At 46.0% G+C, this 24,596-nt stretch overlaps 2 pseudogenes; both read right to left on the bottom strand.

Annotated features, from left to right (window-relative positions):
- Positions 1 to 546: 546 nt before the first annotated feature.
- LOC108526702 (NACHT, LRR and PYD domains-containing protein 9 pseudogene) lies at positions 547 to 3,801 on the bottom strand (annotated as a pseudogene).
- LOC108526698 (NACHT, LRR and PYD domains-containing protein 9 pseudogene) lies at positions 3,399 to 13,063 on the bottom strand (annotated as a pseudogene).
- Between the last annotated feature and the right edge of the window lie 11,533 nt (positions 13,064 to 24,596).

The raw sequence follows: 24,596 nt of genomic DNA, 5'->3' as shown, positions 1-24,596 counted from the left end.
TCACTAGGACAACATTGATAACACAGTCTCAGGGCTGGGAGCGGGTCTGAGGATTGGGGGATTTCAGGAATGAGGTTTAGGGATGAACAAAGAATGCTTGAGCCTTATCAGGTAACCATTTCTAACTACTTGGTGCTTTCCTTTCCCTATAAATTTATATGGGGACTACATAAAGAAGGAGTTAACATAAATGATAACATACTGAATATATATGTTTATTTTTTTTTTTTTTTTTTTTTGAGACAGGGTCTTTCTCTATCACCAAGCCTGGAGTACAGTGGCAGGATCTTGGCTTACTGTAACCTTGACCTCCCAGGCTCAGGTGATCCTCCCACCTCAGCCTCCTGAGTAGCTGGGGTTACAGGCAAGTGCCACCACGCCTGGCTAATTTTTGTATTTTTGTAGAGGCAGTGTCTCTGTATATTGTCCAGGCTGGTCTTGAACTTCAAGGATGGTCTTGAACTTCAAGGATCACGCTATCGGCCCACCTCAGCCTACCAAAGTATTAGGATTACAGGTGCGATCCATGGCACCTGGCCACTGCTAGAGACTTTTTATACAAGAGTATGTCATGGAATTCTATGTTAGTACATATAGGTCTACTTTATGCTATTTGGTTTGTTTAAAAAAAATTATGGCAGTGAGGTGTTTAATATTGTCTTTTAAAATATACAAAAACAGTGTAGATACATTTGAGTAATACTGAATTCTTAGAAAATAAACTATTGGAGTGTCATACATGAAAGGATAAGTAGAGATTTGGAAGTGCTTTTTTTAATTGGACAAGAAAACTGATCAAATCTGTATCTGGACAAACTAGAAACAGAAAGTTTGGGTGCTAGCAATACAAACTATAGATACATTGATTCTATCGTCACTTCTATGTCAGAAGTATCAGAGAATTGTGGTGCCTGCAAAGGCATGCCCTTACACACCAAGACACCCATTAAAAAAATAAAGCCGAGCTTTCCAGTGTGTTTAGCACTCATTTAACGTACTTGTTCTTCCAAATATTGCAAGGTAGGATGGGATTTCTAAAGATAAGAGCATATAGAACTGAGGCAAAGACAATCAGCACATACACACTCAATCACTCTCTGAAATCATATTGGTAGAACACCGTCAGGGAGTAGCCCTGAAATCACAGACCTGCTGCCATGACGTGCAATTACAAGACAGAGGTGCCAAGGAGGAGAAGTGCCCACTGTGACCAAGGAAAGCCTTTGTGAGAAGATTACTTCAAGGTGCTCTCCATCAGAGGAGCACACCCCTGATCTTGCATTCCTCATCAGTCCAAGGTTCATGTGAATTGGTCAGGTGGGGAATTTTTTCTTCTGCAGACATCAGCCTCTTCTGAGTTTCTTCATCAAAGGCAGATTTGTGCAGCCTTAAATCTTCGGAAGTAGGGAAGATGGTTAAGTTTCCTTTTAGCTACAGTGACACTAAGCATCCGCAGGGGGCACACTCCGGGTGGCTCAAAGCCTCACACAGCACTGCCACCACATCAGGGTCCAAGGTAACGCAGTTGAGGTTCAGGCTCCTCCATGTTTTGCAGGCAGTGAGTGCCGCAGTGAGGTCTTCACAGCAGGCATGGGTGATCGGCCATGTTTGCATTGCAAGACACTCTAAAGTGAGGATGGCGTCACATAACTGTTTGACACCAGCACCTCCTATTTCATCATGCCCAAGTTTCAGGGTCTTCAGTGTTTCATTGCAAATAAGAACAGCAGCAATGTCCTTAGGGAAACAGAAGTAAGGAAACAGCCCATCAACCACAACTCCTGTGTGTTGCAGTCTGTGTGCTTCAGCGCTTCACACAGAGGTGCCGCTCCATTATCTTCCAGGAAATTTGATCCCAGATCAAGGAGGGATAGGGATTTACCACAGAAAAGGAGGAGGAGGAGACACAGGTGAGACAGCAGCACATCAACATCAGCGTCGCCAGGGCACAGCAACATCATTCTTTCGTCCTTTGCGGGATTTTTCTACCAAGGAGAGATGTGTCAGCTTGCTGTTGCAGGCCAGGACAGAGGCGATGTCTTCACAACCTTCATGGGAGATGCCAGTATCAGCTCTTCTCTCTTGCATATTGCATGCTTCAATGTCTCACATAGGTGCCTGACATCAGTATGGGAGAGGCTAGTGCCATACAGGCTCAGAAATTTCATATGAGGGTCATGAAGAACTGTCTTAAATAATTCTGAATCATTTCCAAAGTTAGGCATACACGTAAATGTGAGTTTTTGGAGCTTACAAGCAGGCTGAGCCAGCACTTTGCCAAGAATTGCCAGGGAGGCATCACCAAGCCTACTGTTTTCCATGTCTAACGTCTGGAAGTTCTTCTTGGTAATGAACATTAAGCAAAGCTCCCGCCAGTAGACGAGCTTCTTATTGTGATCTGAGACGCATCCTGAGAAATCTGGAAAATATTCTCTACACACATGCAAAGTATAGTTAAATTCTGACAATGCTTCAGGCAGAATGAAGATACTACCAAATGTTCGATGTTACCAATATAAATGAAAATTTCTTCAAAGAAATGTATCACTTGTGTTATAAATTCTTTTTCCTGAGTTGCAAATAAACCACGGAATGATTCCTGGAAACCTATCGCTTCCCTATCAGCTTCACATTGACTTAAACTTTTAAGGCACTGGGTTATTTCTTGCTTTAGGTCTTTTGACAATGAAAAACCGAAGGATGTCTCCAGCAACCTGATGATTTCTTCTGTTGAATTTCCAAACACGAATACCCCCACCTGGGTCAAGTGAGTTTGAGGCTGAGCCACCCTTGCTCTTACAAGCTGGGTTATGCTTCCAATGGTTGGGTTAGGATCATCTTTGGGTCGTTTGAGGGAAAAAACATGGCAGCACAAAATTCTTGGATACATACATGGATGAAGGTAAAACAGTTACCTCTCCTTTGGAAAAGTTTCATACCTGCCCACATTAAGCCCCTTTGGAGAAGTTTCATACCCACCCACATTAAGCCCTCAGACTCAGCTAACCCATTCCTCCAGAGATCCCATGGCAAAATACAAGTGTATGTGTCCAAATTCCCTCTGCAGCCAAAGCACACAGGCTTTTTAGTTGGGCTCTGTTCACCTTAGGTGGAAAATTCTGACTTCCTGCTTTAAATACATTTGTTTAAAATGATGTATATAAAGAGGTGGTGTTTTGGGAGTTTATTTCAAGGTCTTCTCCCCTTTCTAGGCACCATTTCATACAAGTACAGACCAACCAGCATATAAAGGGATTGTGGCACAAGATAAAGAGCGGTCCAGTATCTCTCACAAAATTAAAGGCTTTCAAGACTTTATTCTTCTCACTGAAGAAGTAGGAGAAATACAGCTTCCTTTCAAGTTCAGTGAATCCTGGGAGCTTTATGAGTTTTGGATGCTACAACATAAAATAGTTTTTTTGCATATCCACTTTTCCTAACGCAATAAGCAGAGAGGATTCTGGAATCATCTTTTTTTGCAACAAACTGCTCAGGATAATTTGTGTTGGCTGCTGCTGCCTCCAGTCATCATACAAGTCAGCTTTAAGTTCCAAGTCAAACTTCAGTTGCTCAAAGCCATCCATGATGAACAGAATTTGCTCTGGCTGGGAAAAAAACGTCTTTAATCTTCTCTGGAGACTCAGGCCAGTCCCAGTCCCTAGAGAGGAGCTCCAGTAAGCTGGTCTCTGTGATACCGTTCATTTCACAGACATTAAGGAAAAAAACAAATGTGAATCTATCCTTCCATAACATAAGTTTCCCTCTGCCCAGTCCAACACCACTTTTTTTTTTCTTTTTTCTTTTTTTTTTGAGACTGAGTCTTCTCAGTCTCAGCCTGTTCTGTCGTCCAGGCTGCAGGGCAATGGTGCAATCTCAGCTCACTGCAACCTCTGCCTCCCAGGTTCAAGTGATTCTCCTGCCTCAGCCTCCCAAGTAGTTGGGATTACAGGCATGCACCAGCACGCCCAGCTAATTTTTGTATTTTTAGTAGAGACGGGGTTTCACCATGTTGGCCAGGCTGGTCTTGATCTCCTGACTTCAGGTGATCCGCCTGCCTCGGCCTCCCAAAGTGCTGGGATTACAGGCGTGAGCCACTGCACCCAGCCCATCACTTTTCTTAAAAGGGTTGTTTTTCCAGTTCCATCAGAGCCTTCCAGGACCACAGTGAGTAGTCTAGCTTCAGCAGTATATGCATCATTCAATACTTGGACTCATTTTTCATGGTTTCTTTGTAGAAATGCTCAAGGACATGAACACAGGTTTCCCTTTCCCATACAAGTTGAAAGTTTTCTTTCATGTCCTTTCTATATGGGTTTAGCTTATTTCTCATCTCTTCCTGGGCCTTCGTCCAGAGATCTTTGCTACTGATCTGTGGAAATAGGTTCAGTGTCACCTTCCATGCCTGTTCTCCTGCATAATGTTTGTCCAACAGCTTTGCTACATCTTCTTTGGAAGGCTTCTTTAGCTCAGGCCAGGTGATTGGCTTGAGTTTAGATGTCAAAGGTTCTTGTCTGAGACAAAACTCTTAAATTTCCAAAACTCTTCCTTTCTGAGCTCCTTCAGCTACCACAACAAGCCAAAATCTGAAAAGAAAAAAAACAAAAAAAGGATTCCACCATATTGTCCCAGATTGTGAGCTCAGATGTCTCCAGAGGGAAAAGAAAGATCCTCAAAAATAAAGAATAAATGATACCCAATCCTGCTCCTGGTCCTTCTGGCTGGTACTCATCCTATTTTATGCTATTTTAACTGGCATATGGCACTTCACAGGATGTTTATAGACTGTTTTATGTAACTATTCACTTATTGGTGTACTTTTCAGTTAGTTCACGTTTCGCACTGTGAAAAATAATAATAGACAATCTCCAAAGGTTATGTACCATATGATTCCATTTCTGTGATATCCTCAAAAAGAAAAGAAAAAACCTATAGTGATGTAGAACAGATGACAAGGGCCAGAGGTAAGGGGTGGGGGAAGGAGTATGTTACTACAAAGGGTTAATGTGAGGAAATTTCCAGTGCCCTGATGGTGGTGCCAGTTGCACCAATCTATACCTGTGTAAATTTCATGGAACTATACAGAGATAACATGTCAATTTTGATAAGTGGTAATTTTTTTATAGTAAATTGATGTTTTAAAGTAATCATATATGTACAATGCTGCTGTGACCATCCATGTAATGCCTGACACAGGGAGGCTGCTCTAGGGCAGCCTATAGGAAGAGAGATGCCAAGTCACAGGCTATCACATCTTTGATTTTGATATTTTCTGCCAAGTTCCCCTTGAAAGCAGATACACAGATGGGCTTTTTTTTAATTGGCAAATTTTGTTTCATATATTTGAGGTTTACAATGTGATGTTTTGGGGTACATACAGATAGTAAAAATGGTTACTGCAAAAGAAAAAAGAAATAGAAAAGAAAAGAAAACAATTAGTGCGGTGAAGCAGATGGACATAACTGTCATCTCACATGGTTCCTTTTTTGTGACAAGAGCAGCTAAAATCTACATACTTAACAAAACCCCAATACAATTTTGTTAACGTTCGTCCTCATAATGCACCTGAGACCTCTAGACCTGTTTATTCTGCATATCTGCTCATTTGTATCCTTTGACCCACACTGCAGCATTAGTAACACAGTCACAATAACCAAGACACCAAACAACCTGAATGCCCATGAGTGGGTGAATGGATAAAGACAATATGGTTCTGTAGGGAGAGAGAATGGAATAGTATTCAGCCTTTAAAAAAGCGGCCAGGCGTGGTGGTTCACACCTGTAATCCCAGCACTTTGGGAGGCTGAGGCAGGCAGATCATGAGGTCAAAAGATCGAGACCATCCTGGCCAACAAGGTAAAACCCCGTCTCCACTAAAAATACAAAAATTAGCCAGGTGTGGTGGTGCATGCGTGTAGTCCCAGATACTCAGGAGGCTGAGGCAAGAGAATCACTTGAACCCAGGAGGCGGAGGTTGCAGTGAGCTGAGATCGTGCCACTACACTCCAGCCTGGGTGACAGAGCGAGACTCCATCTCAGGAAAAAAAAGGAGATCCTGCCATGTGCCACAACATGAATGAACCTGGTGGACATCATGCTAAGTGAGATCCAAACACAGAAAGACAAATCCGGCATCATCTCACTTACATGTGGAGTATTTTCTAAAGAGCTCAAATATGCAGACATAAAGAATGAAGCAGTCATTACCACAGGTGCGGGACTGGGGAAACAAGGACATGTGGGTCAAGGGATACACAGCAGATAGTAGCATGGGTTTTTCTTAAAAGCAACATGGCCTCAGGGATAGTTCCTGCTAGGGCTCTATGGGGGACCTCAACGGAGAAGTGAAAATCTATATATTAAAATCCTAAATATCCCAAATCTATTTTCCAAACTGCTGTCCTTTCTTTTACTGGGGTAGGTTCACAACGCAGGAACAGAATGAGAAATAAAGCAGAAAAAGAGGAAATGAGAGGAGTTGAAAACTCCAGTACCTACCAGGCCCTGCTGGTAACATGAAAAAACAATTATTATCATAAGTATAGCCAACATTGAGAGAGATCTTTCAAGATGTCAGGCACTGGCTGATAGGGTTTGCCTCTGTGTCCCCACCCAAATCTCATCTCGAATTGTAATCCCCATATGCCAAGGAGGGACCTGACGGGAGGTGATTGGATCTTGGGGATGGTTTCCCCCATGCTGTTCTCATGATAGTGAGTTCTCAGGAGATGAGATGGTTTAAAAGTGTGTGGCTTCCTTCATGCTCTGTCTCTCTCCTGCCCCCATGTAGACTGCCTTGCTTCCCCTTCCCCTTCTACCATGATTGTAAGTTTCCTGAGGCCTCCCCAGTCATGCAGAACTGGGCGCCAATTCCACCTCTTTTCTTTATAAATTACCCGGTCTCAGGTGGTATTCTTTATAGCAGTGTGAGAACAGACTAATTCACCGGCCAAATGACTTTCCACATCACAATGGATTTGATCCTCACAACACACCTCTAAAGCAGGTTACCTTCATATCCCATATATTACAGGTGAGGAAACTGAGGCACAAAGAGAGTGAGCAATATACCTGATATTACACCTAGAAAATGGCAGAAGTTGGACGGGCACGGTGGCTCAAACCTGTAATCCCAGCACTTTGGGAGGCCGAGACGGGCGGATCACGAGGTCAGGAGATCAAGACCATCCTGGCTAACATGGTGAAACCCCGTCTCTACTAAAAAATACAAAAAACGAGCCGGGCGAGGTGGCGGGCGCCTGTAGTCCCAGCTACTCCGGAGGCTGAGGCAGGAGAATGGCGTAAACCCGGGGGGCGGAGCTTGCAGTGAGCTGAGATCTGGCCACTGCACTCCAGCCTGGGCGACAGAGCAAGACTCCGTCTCAAAAAAAAAAAAAAGAAAAAAAAGAAAATGGCAGAAGCAGAACTCAGTACAAGGCAGTTCAGAATGCACAACCGTAAGTGGATGAAATCAGCCAGGAGTTAGAATCCTGACATTCCATATTGCATTGTCAACACCACACCTGACAATCAGAGTGAGGATCGAGGAGGTGAGGGCAGATGGGGCAGGCAATAGCTCCACACACGGCTGTCTTTGGAAAACACACCCTTAGCATCAACAGATATTTCATCTTTTTGTGGAAAGAGCTCAAACTTAGGATTTCTTTATAAAGTGTCTCAATTTTAAAATATGGACTCAGTTGACTTGTAATAACTGTAGATCTTCTTATGATCTCTGAATTAGAACTAGCTAATGTTGTGTTGACACAAATTGCCAGCCCTCTGTGATTCATTTAGACCCAGCTTGAGGAACTCGCCCAAGGATACCCTCTCTTTATCTGTTATTGCATCACAAAACTAACACATTAAATCTTAGTGACTTACAGTGAAAACAGTTTGCTTATTATGATGGTTTATTGATTGTAATTTATTATGATGGTTTATTAATTACTATAACTATTGCTCATGAGTCTACAGCTCTGCTGATTTAAGTCATGCTCGGCTGGTTGTGACTGGACTCACTCACACATCTGTGGTCAGATGCCTGGTCAGCTGGGGGCTGGCTGGTCTAGAATAGCACACAAGACACTGGGTCTACTGCATGCTGTTAACAAAAGCAAGTCAAGGGACCAGGCTGTGTTTTCAACTCAGGCATGAAGAAATAGACAACGAAGTCCTAGGCGTGGAGCCCAGGCAGGGGAGGTGATAAGGCTGCAAAAATAACCCCACTTCCTTGCCACTGCACTAATTTTGTGGCCTTACCCCCTCCTTTGCCCAGGCTCTGCACCTAGGACTTTGTTGATTGCTTTAATGAAAGCCAAAGGCTAGAAAGGAACAATTAAACTTTCACAAGTGCTAGTAAGTGAAATTATTCATTGACATCTGATAAATTCAAACTATTCAGGTCCAATTTTATTGTTTGCTCCTATTCCCATTGAAATAGTCATCAAAGGAAGCTGAAGATAGAAGTCGAGCCCTATCAGGAGTTAATTCTATGGATTGTATACCTTAAAGGTAGTAGGAAAAAATTGAATAAATAGCCTTAGCTGAGGCAGAAATTCAGCACTATACGAAGACCATCACCCTCTGAGAAGGCTTTTCCCACCTTCCTCCTAGAATGTGTGGAGTTGTGTGAATCTAACATGCTAACATATGCAGAACAGTGCTTAGAACAAAGGGAGGACAATGCAAGTGTCAACTATTCCTCTTATTTCTAAGTCCCACCATGTTTTAGTAAGAACCTACTTACTGCATGATGTTGTGATAAATGTGTGTTGTGGGATTTAATAAATGCTCCCTGAGTTGAAAGGAGCCTGTCACTTTCGTTTGCTGCTTGACTTTCCTTCCTTCCTTCCTTCCTTCCTTCCTTCCTTCCTTCTTATTCTTTTCTTTCTTTCTCTTTCTTTTCTTTCTTTCTTTTCTTTCTTTCTCTTTCTTTTCTTTCTCTTTCTTTCTTTCTTTTCTCTTTCTCTTTTCTCTTCTTTTCTTCTTTTCTTCCCTTCCTCTCTCTCCCTCCCCTCCCTCCTCCCTCCTCTCTCCTCCTCCTCCCTCCCTCCTTCCTTCTTCCTTCCTTCCTTCTTCCTCCCTTCCTCCTTCCTTCCTTCCTTCCTTCCTTCCTTACCCTTCCTCCCTTCTTCCGTCAGACTCATGCTATGCTGTATCACCCAGGTTGGAGTGCAGTGGTACCCAGCTCTCTGGGGTTCAAGAGATTCTCATGCCTCAGCCACTCAAGTAGCTGGGATTACAGGCACACATCACCATGCCCGGGTAATTTTTTGTATTTTTAGTAGAGACAGGGTTTCGCCATATTGGCCAGGCTGGACTCGAACTCCTGGCCTCAAGTGATCCACCCACCTTGGCCTCCCAAAGTACTGATATTACAGGCATGAGTCACTACATGTGGCCGCTGCTTGACTTTCTAAGTGAGACATTCACATTCTGGACCTGCAGTAAACAGATTTGCAAAAGCCAGGAAGGCAGATTAGTAAGGTTAGTTCCACGTTCTTCTCCCCCTCCACACACACATTCTTTAGATTATGTGGTAAATATAAAATGACACCCCAGAGATGTCCATATCTTAATCCCCAGAACCTGTCGAGGTGTTACTGACATGGCCAAATGGATTTTGTAGGGGTGACGTATTAGTCTGTTCTTGCACTGCTATAAAGAAATAACTGAGGGTGGGTAATTTACAAAGAAAAGAGGTTTAAATGGCGCTCAGTTCTGCAGGCTGCACAGGAAGCCTGGTAGCCTCTGCTCCTGGGGAGGCCTCAGGGAGCTTTCATTCATGGCAGAAGGTGAAGTGAAAGCAGGTATCTTACATGGCAGGAGCAGGGTCAAAGGCGGGTGGAGGTGCCACACACTCAGCCGGACCGCATAGGAACTCACACACTCTCCTGAGAACAGCACGGAGAGAATGGAGCTAAACCATTGATGAGAACTCTGTCCCCATGATCCAATCCCCTGCCACAAGGCCCCGCCTCCAACCCTGGGGAGAACAACGGGGTAGGAGATTTGGGTGGAGACACAGATCCAAACCACATCGGGTGATTAGGTGAGGAGATCATCTGGGATCATCCCAAGAATCAAAATGTTTATATTAGGGAGACAGAGTCCCAGAACAACAGGAGATGCAAGGACACGCAGAGGTCAGAGAGACCTGAAGACGCTGTCCGGCTGGCAGTAAAGACGGAAGAAGGGGCTATATGAGTCCATTCTCGCAGGGCTATGAAGACATACCTGAGACTGGGTAATGTATGAAGAAGAGAGGTGTCGTTGGCTCATGCTTCCACAGGCTGTACAGGAAGCAGAGTGGCTTTTGCTCCGCTTCTGCGGAGGCCTCGGGGAGCTTTCAATCATGGTGGAAGGGAAAGGGAGAGCAGGCACTTCCCATGGCTGGAGCAGGAGGAAGGCAGGTGGCGCTGCACACTTTCAAATCACCAGATCTCACGAGAACTCACTGTCACCAGGACAGCACCAAGGGCGATGGTGCTAAACCATTCATAGAGGATCCACCCCACGACCCAGTCACCTCCCACCGGGCCCCACCTCCACACACACACATCAGGTATAACCACTCTACATGAGATTTGGGCAGGGACATGGATCCAAGCCACATCAGTGGTCATGAGGCAGGGAATTGGGCAGCCTTTACTTAGGAGCTGCCAGAGGCAAGAAACTGATTCTCCCCAAGAGCCTTCAGCAGGAAGGGAGCTCTGCCAGCACCTTGATGGTAGGACTTCTGACCTTAGAACAGTCTGATAATAAATGCATGCTGTTTAGAGTCACCAGATTTGTGGTGATTTGTCACTGCAGCAGTAAGATACTAATACAGATGGAAATGGGGCAGCGTACCCTCATCAGTTCTCAGCCTCCCCAGTCCTGTCAAGAAAGAGCCCAGCACAGGGGCTGCCCTCAGGGTCTCTGGGACCAGCCTGCGGGTGTGAATTCCCAGCTCTCACACCAGTCATTTGAATCCCTTGTATCTCAGTTTCCTTACCTACACAATGGGCGTAATACAAGCTCATGCCTCATAGCGTTGATAGAAGGATTTAGCGAATTAATGCATGAAATATGTTTCCAGTTTCCAACACATATAAAAAATATGTCCTGATTTCTAGGGATCTGCAAACCAGTTTGAGAAGAAAGACGTAGTTCTTGGTGTTAGTATTACATATTTCCGTTTCTAATTAAATTCAAGGAGAGAAGAAAAGAAACAACCGCTTCTGCAAACCTGGGTACAGCGTTTCTCCGTGCAAGTCTTAGAGATCTGTGCGCTAGTGTGTGTTGTGTGGGCCTGTTAGCACGTGTAACTTTTGATGGACCACTTATCTTAGTTATTGCTTTCTATTTTATTTCCCCTGGATCCCAGTAATAAATTGGGCCTTTCTATGGTATGAAAGATCTCTGAAAATAGTTCAGACTCTGTTGGATGCCTACTAAAACATGATTGAATTAAGCTTAAACTCCAGATGGCCTTTATCTAGAGGGGTAACACAAGTAAAAGATTTTTTCATGTAAAAGGCTAGACATCACATTGCTTGCCATCTCCCTAAAGCCCTTGCAGACCTAGAAACATTAAAAAATAAATAAGTTTAAATTAAAAACAATAAAAACACCTCACGCATCTCATTGATGCCCATCCTTCTCTATGGAGAAACATGCAGTTGCTCAGATCCAGGAAGAGCCCACCATAGTGTCCCCCTGTGTTGCCCTCTGGCCCTTTTCTCCTCACCCCCACCTGGGTTCAGATGCTCAGTGGTCAGTGCTGTGTGGAAGGGTGGAATGGAAATTGCCCAGACATTGTACCTATGCAAACAGGGTGACCAGTTGATTTGTAATGGTCATTATGGTACAAATACATTTCATCTGGAACATTTCTTGAAGGACAGTCCTTGTTATTTGACTTTGCAAGCTCATGAGGAAAGTAATTTGTAGGACATGAAAAAGAGACTTGTTTCTTATCGTGTGGCAACAGGGTTAATAACTAATCAATGAATTAGCCCTAAGCTCGTGTATGTAATTACCTATTCCACACCTCTGGATGGGGATCTAAAAGGCACCTGTAACTCATTCTAACAACACGGGTTCTCGGTTTTTGTTCTACTGTTCATTTCTCCCCCCAAGAGTAGACTCAGTGGCACAGCACGGAAATCACAAAAGAACAGCTGCATAAACATAACGGGCCTTATTCTCCCACATAAAAGGCATTGAAAATGGACAGCTCAGGCCTGACACAGAGGCCCCATGAAGTAATCGGGGAACGAGGCTTTTTCTACCCCAAGGTCACAAAGTGGCCCCTGAAGCTCCAACCAGCATACAGTCATTCCAGGAAGCCGGAAGGAGAGGCAAGAGGTGGCCCCTCTGGGCTGAACCAGAACCTTTAAAGGTCCTTCCTGGAAGTTCCTTCTGAAGATGCCACTTTTATCTGATTGGCCAGGACTTAGTCACATGCCTACACCCAGCTACCAGGAAATCCAGAAGGTGCAGACTCTTTGATCTCAGCAAGTTGCCACCCCTGAGAAAGGCTGGGCTCTGAGGCTGAGGACAAGGGAACACCAGCGAGGCAACAGCAGTCTCAGCTACCCCCTCCAAGCCGCTCCTCTCTCAGCTACCCCTCCAAGCTGCTCCTCTCTCAGCTACCCCTCCAAACTGCTTCTCTCTCAGCTACCCCTCCAAACTGCTTCTCTCTCAGCTACCCCTCCAAACTGCTTCTCTCTCAGCTACCCCTCCAAACTGCTTCTCTCTCAGCTACCCCCTCCAAGCTATTCCTCCCTCAGCTACCCCAAGCTACTCCTCCCTCAGCTACCCCCGCCAAGCTGTTTCTCTCTCAGCTACCCCTCCAAGCCACTCTTTTCTTAGCCACCCCCTCCAAACTGCTTCTCTCTCAGCTACCACCTCCAAGCTACTCTTCTATCAGCTACCCCCTCCAAGCCACTCTTGTCTTAGCCACCCCCTCCAAGTCCCTCCTCTCTCAGCTACCTGCTCCAAGCCACTTCTCCCCAGACTTGCCCACTTCATGAACGGCACCCCCAGCTGCTCCAGCCAAAACTACAGCAGCACCCATGGCTCACTTGCCTGCATCCTCCACACCTAATTGAACAGCAGGATGCACCAATTCCACACCCAAAATACACCTCTTCCTGCCCACGTCTCTCTGCATCCCCGCTGCTAACGTACCCCTGAGATGTTACTGTAAGTGTAAACTATTGCTATTATCGTTCCTAAGTCCCACCGTGTTTTGTTAAGAAACTACTGACCAGGCCGGTGGCTCACGCCTCTAATCCCAGCACTTTGGGAGGCCAAGGCGGGTGGATCACAAAGGCAGGAGATCAAGACGATCCTGGCCAACATGGTAAAACCCCGTCTCTACTAAAATACGAAAAAAAAAAAAAAAAATTAGCCAGGCGTGATGGTAGGCCTGTAGTCCCAGCCACTTGGGAGGCTGAGGCAGGGGAATCTCTTGAACCTGGGAGGCGGAGGTTGCAACAAGCAGAGATCGCGCCACTACACTCCAGCCTGGCAACAGAGTGAGATTCCGTCTCAAAGTTTAAAAAAGAACCTACTTAGTGCACCATGTTGTCATAAATGTGTGTTGTCGGATTTAATAAATGTTCACTGAATAGAGAGCAGCTGGTCACTTTCGTTTGCTGCTTGACTTGAGACCCAGCTGCTCTCACTTTCCTATAGCCCACTCCCCACAGAGCAGCAACATCTCACCATGCCACTCCCCTACCTAGACGGCTCCTATGGCGTCCTTTGAGAGTTGAGTTAAAAAACACCAACTGGCCACTGCCAGCCAGACCCCCATGATCTCAGACCCATAAACCCTGAGCACGTGTCCTGCCTCCACACCGCTCACTCCTGAGCTCCAGCCACAGGGGAGCCCTTCTTCTCCTGTTCCTCCAACAGTCCAAGTCCTTCCTACCTGGGGTTTCTGCACGTCCTCTTCCCTGTGTCTGGACAGCTTCACCTCAGCCGTGAAAGTACGACCTCATCACAATTCCACCTCAATACAATGCCCCTCCTCACAAGCACCTGCTCCCATCACCTGAGACCAAGTCTCACCCAACTCATACAAGCCCCAGTCACTCTGTAGCCCCTGTTTTGTGTTGTTCGATTTTTAATTAGTTAATTAATTAATTAATTAATTATTGAGACGGAGTCTCACTCTGTCGCCCAGGCTGGAGTGCAGTGGCACGATCTTGGCTCACTGCAAGCTCCGCCTCCCGGGTTCACGCTATTCTCCTGCCTCAGCCTCCCGAGTAGCTGGGACTACAGGAGCCCGCCACCACGCCCGGCTAATTTTTTGAATTTTTAGTAGAGACGGGGTTTCACCGTGTTAACCAGGATGAGTCTCGATCTCCTGACCTCGTGATCCGCCTGCCTCGGCCTCTCAAAGTGCTGGGATTGCAGGCTTGAGCCACCGCGCCCGGCCAGCCCTGTTTTATCTTCTTTACAACCTGGCCGGGTGCAGTGGCTCACATCTATAATCCCAGCACTTTGGGAGGCCAAAGCAGAAGGATCACTTGAGCCCAGGAGTTCTAGGCCCACCTGGATAACACAGCGAGACAGGAACAAATTAGCTGGGTGTGGTGGCGTGTGCCTGTGGTCCCCAGCTACTTGAGAAGCTGGGGTGGGAGGATCGTTTGAGCCCAGGAGTTTGAGGCTGCAGTCAGCCGTGGTCACCACGGCACTCCAGCCTGAGTGACAGAGCAAGACGCTGTCCCAACATAAATAAATAAAACCTATCATTACCTGCAATTCCCTTTTTTCAAATGTACTGGCTTACTGGTTCATAGTTCAACTCTACCTGTTAAAACACAGGCCCCCATAAGGACAGGGAGCCTGTGTTTCTTGAGGTCAGATTCCTTGATGTGTAGGAGTGCATTTGATGCATAATAGGTGCTCAAAAGCTGTTGAATAAACAAATGAGTGGAGGAGCGAACCTCTCTGAGGCAAACGTGCATGAGACCAGAACGGATGGGCACTGGAGAGGTGGAATGGGCCTGGGGATAATAACCCACCTCCCTGGGAAAGAAGAACAAGTCATGAAAATGCCGACAAGTCGACCAAGACCAAAGCAGGACACGATGAACGCCAGGCGTTCCCTCTGAGAAAGCTGCCCGGCCACTCAGCAGGACGCCAGATAGAGCTGTTGACTTTCTCCTGACTTTGCGTCTGACCTGAAAGAACAGGAGAAAGAGGGAAGCTTCCTGGAAGGATGAAATTACACCGGACAACTTAATGAAAAATTCTCAGTTCCCACTGAGGCATTAAATAGTTGATTTCCACATGGAAGCCTCCATCGCTTGTGACAAACTGTTTCTTTATTTTTCCACAGAAATGTTAGAGACGAAAAAGATGAACCGAGAAGACCTCCTCTGACTGCAGCCTTGCCGGTGAGCTTCGTTGCTCAGCAGTGAAGATCCAGCCAGCAGCGGAAGAACAGGAGCATCCAAAGATGGATTATGCTTTCGCTTCCAATTAGAATGGGCTATTAATTACATGTTTTGAATTGACTTGAGTTATAAATTGCTCATAGGGAAAGAGAGCTGTTTTCTTTTTCCCACGTAGTTCAGCATCACCACCTTCCATCGGCAAAAAATAAAGTCTTCTCTTGAGAGATTTTCAAATTTCAGTAACTGAGGTTGTTAAACAAGGAAAGGCAAGTTTAGCTGAGAGCTCGGAAGTAATTCACATTTGGCTAATTTGGGACTCTCAGGCTGGCCATCACGTCTTTAGATCACTCGGGTCGACTCTGAATTAAAGGTGGCATCCCAAATCGCTGCAATTAATCTGCCAAGTACACTCGCCACCGAATGTCAGGATTTCACCCGGTAGGGTCTTCAAAAAGCTTGGCACGGGTGATACACTGACAGTCGCCAAACAGCTAATTTCGACTGAGTTAAGAACTGCAATGGCTGTATTGATCTGTTAAACACCGTGCCATATTTGAGTGGGAGGTGACTCCTGATCTCTCTCTTAAAACCCTCACAGATTAAAGTCACGTGCCGGTCTGTGTATGAAACGAACATTTCAACATTTAATCCCGGAGCACTGTATTTGAGGTGTGCCCAACCTTTATGTCCAACTCTTTCTCTCTGCCATTTCACTAAGTACTGACTAGAAGACCAAAACACAGCCTTAAGCCAGAAGCCCGGGAAATACCTACACAAAACACGATTTGAGCTTTGGATCAAGATTTCATGACTTTTTAGGATGAAATACCTCCAGTGAGACACCGGGGAAGAAGAGGGAAAGGTGTCTTTCATTTTACGCCATTCCCTCAGCTAGTTCACTCCACAAACGACACATTCGTCTCTCCTATTGGCATTTGGACCTGGTAGGAACCGGAGTCACAGTCACTGAGGGATGAGTCAGAACTTAGTAATTATGTTTTCTGCTTCGTTCCCTTAATTCTTTTTAAAATATCATTTTTTAACCTACCAAAAAATGCTCACTTTGGAAAACCTGAAAACTACAGAGAAAATGCGTAAGAAAATAAAAATTACCCATAACCTTATCACCCAAATACACATGTGTGTACCACCACAAGCTCTGGTTTATGCATATATATGCATCATTTCAATAAACATATATGCATGTTTACCTATTCTATATAATAAATATGTGTGTGTGTGTATATATATATATAAAACCAAGTAGTTCTAAAGAAAGCTTGTGCCAAGCTACCAATGACAATCCCGCTAGCAGCGCGTGAGAGCTTGGTGATTTTGAGGTGCTTGCATCTTTAGCCAGCACTTTGATGTCTTCCTTTCTTCCACCAACCTGCCTTCTAATTCCACAGGGCAGAGAACAAATGCTCTGACTGATTCCATCAGGATTTGGTGTAAAATGTCCCCACTCCCCACCCTCTCGCCCCCACCCCTGCTATAGCAGTGGCTAACTGCCTAAGCAATCCACATAGTGGACAGCTTGTTTGTGCAGGGGGCCCAGGTGCATTGAGAAGCTCTGGAGGGTGACATGCACATTTTATTCTGGAAACATGGAGGTCCTGGGTTGGCACATAAATGGATGGTCTTAACTTGGCTAAAACGTATCTGCGCTGGTGTAGTGGGTTGAATCGTGGCCCTCCAAAGATATGTCTACCCAAAACCAAAGCATGAGATCTTATCTGGAGCACGTATCTTTGCAAATATAATTAAGGCAAGAATTTTTTTTTTCTTTGAGACAGAGTCTCACTCTGTCACCCAGGCTGGAGTGCAATGGTACGATCTCAGCTCACTGCAACCTCCACCTCCTGGGTTTAAGCAATTATCATGCCTCAATCTCTAGAGTAGCTAGGATTACAGGCACCCACCACCACGCCGGACTAATTTTTGTATTTTTAGTAGAGACAGGGTTACCCCATGTTGACCAGGCTGGTCTCGAACTCCTGGCCTCAATTGATCAACCCGCCTCAGCCTCCCATAGTGCTGGGATTATAGGCATGAGCCACTGCACCCAGCCAAGGTGAGGATCTTGAGATGAGGTCACCCTGGATTTGGCCCTAAAGCTGAGAATGAGGATCCTGACAAGAGAGTGAAGAGGAGAAGACAGAGAGACACAGGGAGGAGGCCACGTGAACACAGAGGCAGAGATGGGAGCAATGCAGCCTCAGGCCAAAGAATGTGGAGTCACCAGGAGCTGGAGGAGGCAGGAGGGAGCCTCCCCTAGAGCCTCTGAAGGGAGCACAGCCCTGGCCACCCCTGATTTCAGATTCCAGCCTCCAGAGTGACAACCTCTGTTGTTTTAAACTTCTAAGTTGTGGTGACCTCTTTTTTTTTTTTTTTTTTTGAGACAGAGTTTTGCTCTTGTTGCCCAGGCTGGAGGGCAGTGGTGCGATCTTGGCTCACTGAAACCTCTGCCTCCTGGGTTCAAGTGATTCTCCTGCCTCAGCCTCCTGAGTACACGCCACCTTCTCTGTCCCTCAATGTGCCTGTGGCCCCTGCGGACGCCTGTCCCACCTTCCCTGTCCTGCATTCGGCGCCAGGGACTCACTGGTAAGGATGGATGAGCCGCTTGCTCACCCAGTGGCTTCTAGGAATGGGGGTACCAGCAGCCAAGCAGAAGAAGGAGGAGAGTGGGTGTTCCTCCCTGCGGGGGCTGGGACTGGAGAGGCTGCACCCCTCCACACAAGGCTGCAGCTCCTATCAAAGCGCACTCTCCACACAGCCTTCTCTCTCCAGGTATGGGAACCGCTCCCACCCCTGCTCTTCGGGTCTACAGATTTGAAGCTTCCCCCTCTATTAGTCCCAGAGATGCACCAACCCATGCGATGTTCCTAGACTCTGCCGCAACTGTGTAAGTCATCCTTGTATGAAACTCTTCTCAAAGCTGGATGGGGCCACCTATTTCTGTGGCATGGTTACATAAGTATATCATGGTATTATTGCATGCTTTATGTATGTTCAAAGTTCTCCATGACAAAAAGTTTAGAAAAATATAACAGAAGTTTTTTTAAAAAAGAAGGCTGAGGCAGAACACTGCTCCAATCTCCTGCAAGATGATCCAGCTGCCACCTCCCTACCTCCTCATGCTTGCAAGATGACTGTTGGAGCTCCAGCCATCACACCTGAGTTCTGGACAGGAAGAAGCCATAGGCAAAGGGTAGAAGTCATCTGTTTCTGGTAATGTCACATCTAGTAAATTCTGTTTACAACATATATGCTGGGACTGTGACTCATGATCACAGGCAGACCGGAGGGATGTAGTATTGCTACCTGAGCACATTGGCTTCTTTGAACAAAACTGGGGTTTAGTTGGTAAGAAAAGAAGAGACAGTAGGTATTGGGTATGCAATTAGCATTCTCTGCCACTGAGGGTGAATTCACGTAGAGGAAGCAAAAAGTTTACCAGTGAGAAAAGGTCACCAGTGAAAAGATCTCGCAACAGGTTCAGAAAGGCATGAGAGCACCCTCAATCTTGGCCAGAGCAAAACCCATGGATTTAGTGACGGGATTCACCAAACCCAAAGCTTGACTGCACTCAGATGGAAGCTTTTACACTTGACCTGTCAGTGCCTTGGACTAATCCCATTCCAGACTTCCGAATAGCCTTGTTCACCAACAGTGTTCAAGTAATTATGAACTGCTTTCATTGCAATCCAACCCATACTAACGTAAGCAAATAGCATAATTTATTTTAAAGGTAAGAGAGGTCAGTTGGAACCAAAAGATAAGAACTATCTCAGGAACGACCAGAATCAGGGACTGGAGTGCCTTTGGATCGCTCCCTCTCTCACATTCTGCTTTTTTCTGTATCCTTTCTTATATTTTCTTCTCTCCTTTGTGGCTCCAAATTGTCAGGGAAAGATTCTGATTGCCTGTTGTCTTGAAACAAGCATTTATTCCTGGTCCAACAAACTGTGACCAGAGGAAGAGTTCTGAGGAAGAGGCTGTATATGATATATCATTAATAACCATATTAGTCCGTTCTCACATGGCTATAAAGAACTGCTTGACACTGGGTAATTTACAAAGAAAAGAGGTTTAATTGACTCACAGTTCCACATGGCTGGGGAGGCCGCAGGAAACTTACAAGCATGGTGGAAGGGGAAGCAGGCACATCTTACAGGGTGGCAGGTGAGAGAGAGTATGTAGGAGGAATTGTCAACACTCATAAAATCATCAGATCTTGTGAGAACTCGCTGTCACAAGAACAGCATCGGGGAAATCACCGCCATGATCCAATCACCTCCCACCAGGTCCTGCCCTCAACATGTGGGGATTATGGGGATTATAATTTGAGATGAGATTTGGGTGGGGTCACAGAGCCAAACCATATCAATAACTACAATAACTACATATTGATACATATCAATAACTACAAATATATATATATATATATTCTTGATGATAATTCAGACATTTTAAACATTTGCAACATTAAAGACTAACAATGATCTTAGTCAAAGGGTGATGCAAATGCTTTAGACCAGTCAACCACAAAGATTATGACTTTGATTGGTCTTATTTGACCGTTTTTGAAAACTTCACTGAGAATATAGACATTGGTGTCTCATAATCTTCTTCAAACTGACTTTGTTTTCCACTGGTCCCCTCATTAAGGCAGTAAATGAAACTTAACATAGTTTCATTGGTAGAATTGTATTTGTAACATTTTGAAATTTCTATTTGTAACCTTGCTCATGTGGTAATCTTCTACCTTCTGTAAAATTCATGCTTTAACATCTGCCTGGTAAGCACATGCTGGGCACTCCTGGTTCTGGACAGGACGTCTGAGGTGTCTAAGGTCACCTTGCCTTGCCTTGCCTCCCTCATTCCCTAACCCTCACCACCACTTCCCACCACTTAGGAGCACTTTTCAAATACAAACCAATCAATTCAGAGTCCATACCTACAACTACTTTCCTTATCAGGCTCTCACACCCTAGAGGTCAGTATCCACCTGCCCAATCACCCCAAAGCCAGGCACCAGACAACTAGAGGCAGCCCCTATGCTCAGAACTATTCAAGCAAGTCAATACTAAGCCTCACTTATTCCTGCCCATGGAAACCACAATAAAGTGTCTTCCTTGCATATTCCTCTCTCTGTGTCTCCTGAGCAACCCTGGTGCATCCTGTGGGGTGAGACGTGTCCCCTCCTCTTGGGAACTGTGAGTGACAGCTATCATTTGAATGGCAGTCATCTCAGATCTGCTGGTCTTGCCACAACCAAAATTTCCTATTCATACTCTGTACTTGAGAATAGACAGCACCAAGATCATCTCTTCCTCCCCTGCCGCAAGGTCACTGGGCCCAACACCTCCCCCAGCTGTGTCCTCTACTCTCAGATCACTGTGTTTAGTTGATCTCAGGGATGGCGACAGAGGGGATGTGGCACACACCCCGCCCCTCCTGCATCCCACTCCCGGCTCCCACCCTGGCCCCTATCCCAGCCTGGGCCACCTTCTCATAAACCCGGGGGACTTGATTCATCTATTTTCTTTCCAATCTGTTAATTAAAGCACAGACTTTAAGCCTGAGTCCTTCAGGATTTTGAGTCTAATACCCATCTAGACCTTGCATTTTGAACATTAAAATCATTCTCTCTCAAAAAAACCCTGCTTTGCAATTCAGTAGCTTTGTTTCTCAAGACTATTGTTTCCTCTCTCATAACATTCAAAAGCCTCCTCAGACACTCAGAGCCAAGAATTTGACTCTTGATGACCTGAATTTGGCTGTGTCGATGGCCACCTCCACCCCCAAATGCAGTAAGCTCAGAATAATGTAATTTTCATAGTGAATTATATGTGCATGTATGTGTATATGTGTGCAAAACAAAATACTTACCAGTTAATATCTGAGTTTATTATTCTGCCACTAAAAAACAGAACAAATGTTTACCACAGGCAGTATCATAGCTTATGAGGTTTATCCAAAGAATAGTTATTTGTAGATTACTAAAGACATTCTAAAACCAATAAAGTCTCATTGTATTGAGAACTCAATAATCAAAATTCCCTCTCCATGCCACTTATCAACAAATAACAATCGTTATGTCAGAGGCATTTGAACCAGAGCAACTCCATCTTGAACACGGGCTGGCTAAAATGAGGCTGAGACCTACTGTGCTGCCTTCCCAGGAGGTTAAGGCATTGTAAGTCACGGGATGAGATAGGAGGTCAGCGCAAGACACAGATAATAATGACCTTGCTGATAAAACAGATTGCATAAAGAAGTCTGCCAAATCCCACCAAAACCAAGGTGGTGACGAGAGTGACTTCTGGTCGTCCTCACACAGCTCATTATGCACTAACTATAATGCATTAGGAGGCTAAAAGACCCTCCTACCAGTGCCATGACAGTTTACAAATGTAACTTCCTGACATTACCCTATATGGTCTGAAAGGGAGAGGATCCCTTGGTTCTGGGAATTGCCCACTCCTTTCCTGCAAAACTCATGAATAATTCACCCCTTATTTAGCATACAATCAAGAAATCACCATAAAATAGCCAACAGTAACCCATACTGCTGCTCTGCCTATGGAGTAGCCATTGTTTATTCCTTTACTTTTTTTTTTTTGAGACGGAGTCTTGCTCTGTCGCCCAACTGGAGTGCAGTGGTGCGATCTCGACTCACTGCAACCTGGGCCTCCCAGGTTCAAGTGATTCTTCTGCCTCAGCCTCCTGAGTAGCTGGGACTATAGGCGTGCACCACCAAGCCTGGCTTATTTTTTGTATTTTAGTAGAGACATGGTTTCTCCATGTTGGCCAGGATGGTCTCAATCTCCTGACCTCGTGATCCACCTGCCTTGGCCTCCCAAAGTGCTGGGATTACGGGCATAATCCGTGAGCCACCGGGCCTGGCCTATTCCTTTACTTTCTTAATAAACTTGCTTTTGCTGCAGGATTTTTCCTTAATTCAGCTAAAGACAGGGTCCTTGTCACATGGCCATGAAAACTGAGGCTTGCAGACTATTTGAAGGGTGGGCAGGGCAGGGTTTTATTGGGTGAAACGGAAGAAAAGAGGAAACAGGGACTCTCCACAAAGACAGAGTCCTGGCTGGGGCTCATTACAGAAGATGGGTCAGGCTCCTCCGTGCTGCAAACAGTGTAGACTTCAGTGGCTCCACCCCAGTGTGCACTCCTCCCCGTACACAGGCCGGCTGGAGTTCTGCCAGGGAGGCCTTCCCACCTGTCTTCTCACTGTATGGACTTGCTCCGAATTATTTCTTGTGCAAGATCCAAGAACGCTCTCTTGGGGTCTGGATCAGGACCCCTTTCTGGTAACACTTATACTATGCACTTCATTCAAAGTAAATGTGAGAATATGGAAACTGATGGTTTCCTTTGGCCTGAGTTGGACATCTGTCTAGCCCATGTGCAAACTGGATATCACAGGGTACAGCTGGCAACTGTATGAGGGAGGAGTTGGGGGAGAGAGAGACAGAGACAGAGAGAACCAGAGAGAGGATGAGAGAGCACAGTAGGCTGGGGGCCATGGCTCACAACTGTAATCCTAACACTTTGGGAGGCCGAGGTGGGTGTGTCGCTTGAGGTCAGGAGAACAGTCTGGCCAACATGGTGAAAACCCACCTCTACTAAAAATACAAAAATTAGCCAGGCATGATGGTGCACACCTGTAATCCCAGCTACTTGGGAGGCTGAGGTAGGAGAATCACTTGAACCTGGGAGGCAGAGGTTCCAGTGAGCAAAGATTGCACCACTGCACTGTAGCCTGGGCAGTAGAGTGAGACTCTGTCTCAAAAAAAAAAAAAGGAAAAGGAGAGACAGCACAGTGGACACAGGCCAGCTGGCCATGCTTCCCAGCTCCTGCCCTTCCTCCCCCCATCTCAGGACCAGGTTCAGGGCCTTGGCTTTCTCACTTGTAAATATATGGGGTGGTTTGAGGATTAACTGAACTATTGTGGATAAGATACTGTCGAATAACAAGTAAACCTGGACTCTGGAAGGGACTTTATTCTAACGGATCCCTAAGGGGGCAGGATGGGATGACGGCAATGTGGAGAGGGCTCTAACTGTGAGTTCTGCCAGTCTCCAGGGTCAGGCAGCCTGGACTTTTTCTTGGGAGGCGCAAGCAAGCTAGGAAGAGCTGGTGCAGTGCGAGGAGCTGGTGCAGTGTGAGGAACTGGGGTGAGGGTGGCAAAAACCAGACAGCAGATCCAAATAGTTTTGCCTTGGGCTGTCTGCTCCTAGGAGGGGCTGCTAGGGGCCATCTGCAGCTCAGGCTGGGGAGTGAGGCAGGCCTGGGAGAAGAAGAGGGGCTTTAATAAAGTTTGGTTCACATGCATTTTGTTCTGGTCCACCATGGGGGTACAGTTCAGCTCAGTCACCAATGAGGCAAAGATTGAGATTTTGGAGGGGCTGTATCTGGCCTTGTCACAGGTAAACATAGGAGTGTCTGCAAGTCTCATCCCATTCGGGGAAGGGGCTCTTTGCAATGAGGGGTGACCTGACCTTTGCTGTCTTCCAGGGTCAGCAGGCAGGGAACATCTCCAGGGACTATGGGAAGCTAATCCACTTGAGCATCAGCTGGTTTTACAGTCTCCTGCCCCACAGCCTGTTCTTCCCCAAACCCTGGGTAGAATGTGGTCACCTTGTTGGCTGGAATTCTCTCCTGACAGCCCCAGCAACTTATAGATGAGCCTGACTGAGCCTTCCTCAGTGCCGTGCTAAAGCCTCCATCCCGGGAGGCGCTACAGCTTCATCACCATCACACGTGACCTGTGCCGACATGGGAGGGGCCACAGCTTCATCACCATCACACGTGACCTGTGCCGACATGGGAGGGGCCACAGCTTCATCACCATCACACGTGACCTGTGCCGACATGAGACTCACTGTGTCTTTGCAGCTGCGGCCCAACCTCTACATGCAACACCACACCATCTCCCCTGTCGCCGACCCCATAGGCCCGCCTGTCACTTCCCCCAAGGGAGACGCTGCTTTGAGGAACCCTCCCCAGTGCTCTCCTTACTTCAGTCCAGTAGTAAAATTCCTATTGATCAAAACCTGCATTGTGGTGGAGTTATTTGTAACTCGCCAGGTGAATGAACCTGGGTATTTTTCAGGCATCACAGAGCTCGAGAAGTTCAATGTTGTCAGCACTGAGCACTGCCTGGCACACAGTAG

The sequence above is a fragment of the Rhinopithecus bieti genome, unplaced genomic scaffold (genome assembly GCF_001698545.2).
Source record: "Rhinopithecus bieti isolate Rb0 unplaced genomic scaffold, ASM169854v2 scaffold_3615, whole genome shotgun sequence".
Lineage (NCBI taxonomy): Eukaryota > Metazoa > Chordata > Mammalia > Primates > Cercopithecidae > Rhinopithecus > Rhinopithecus bieti.
This window is presented reverse-complemented; position numbering and strand designations above follow the sequence as displayed.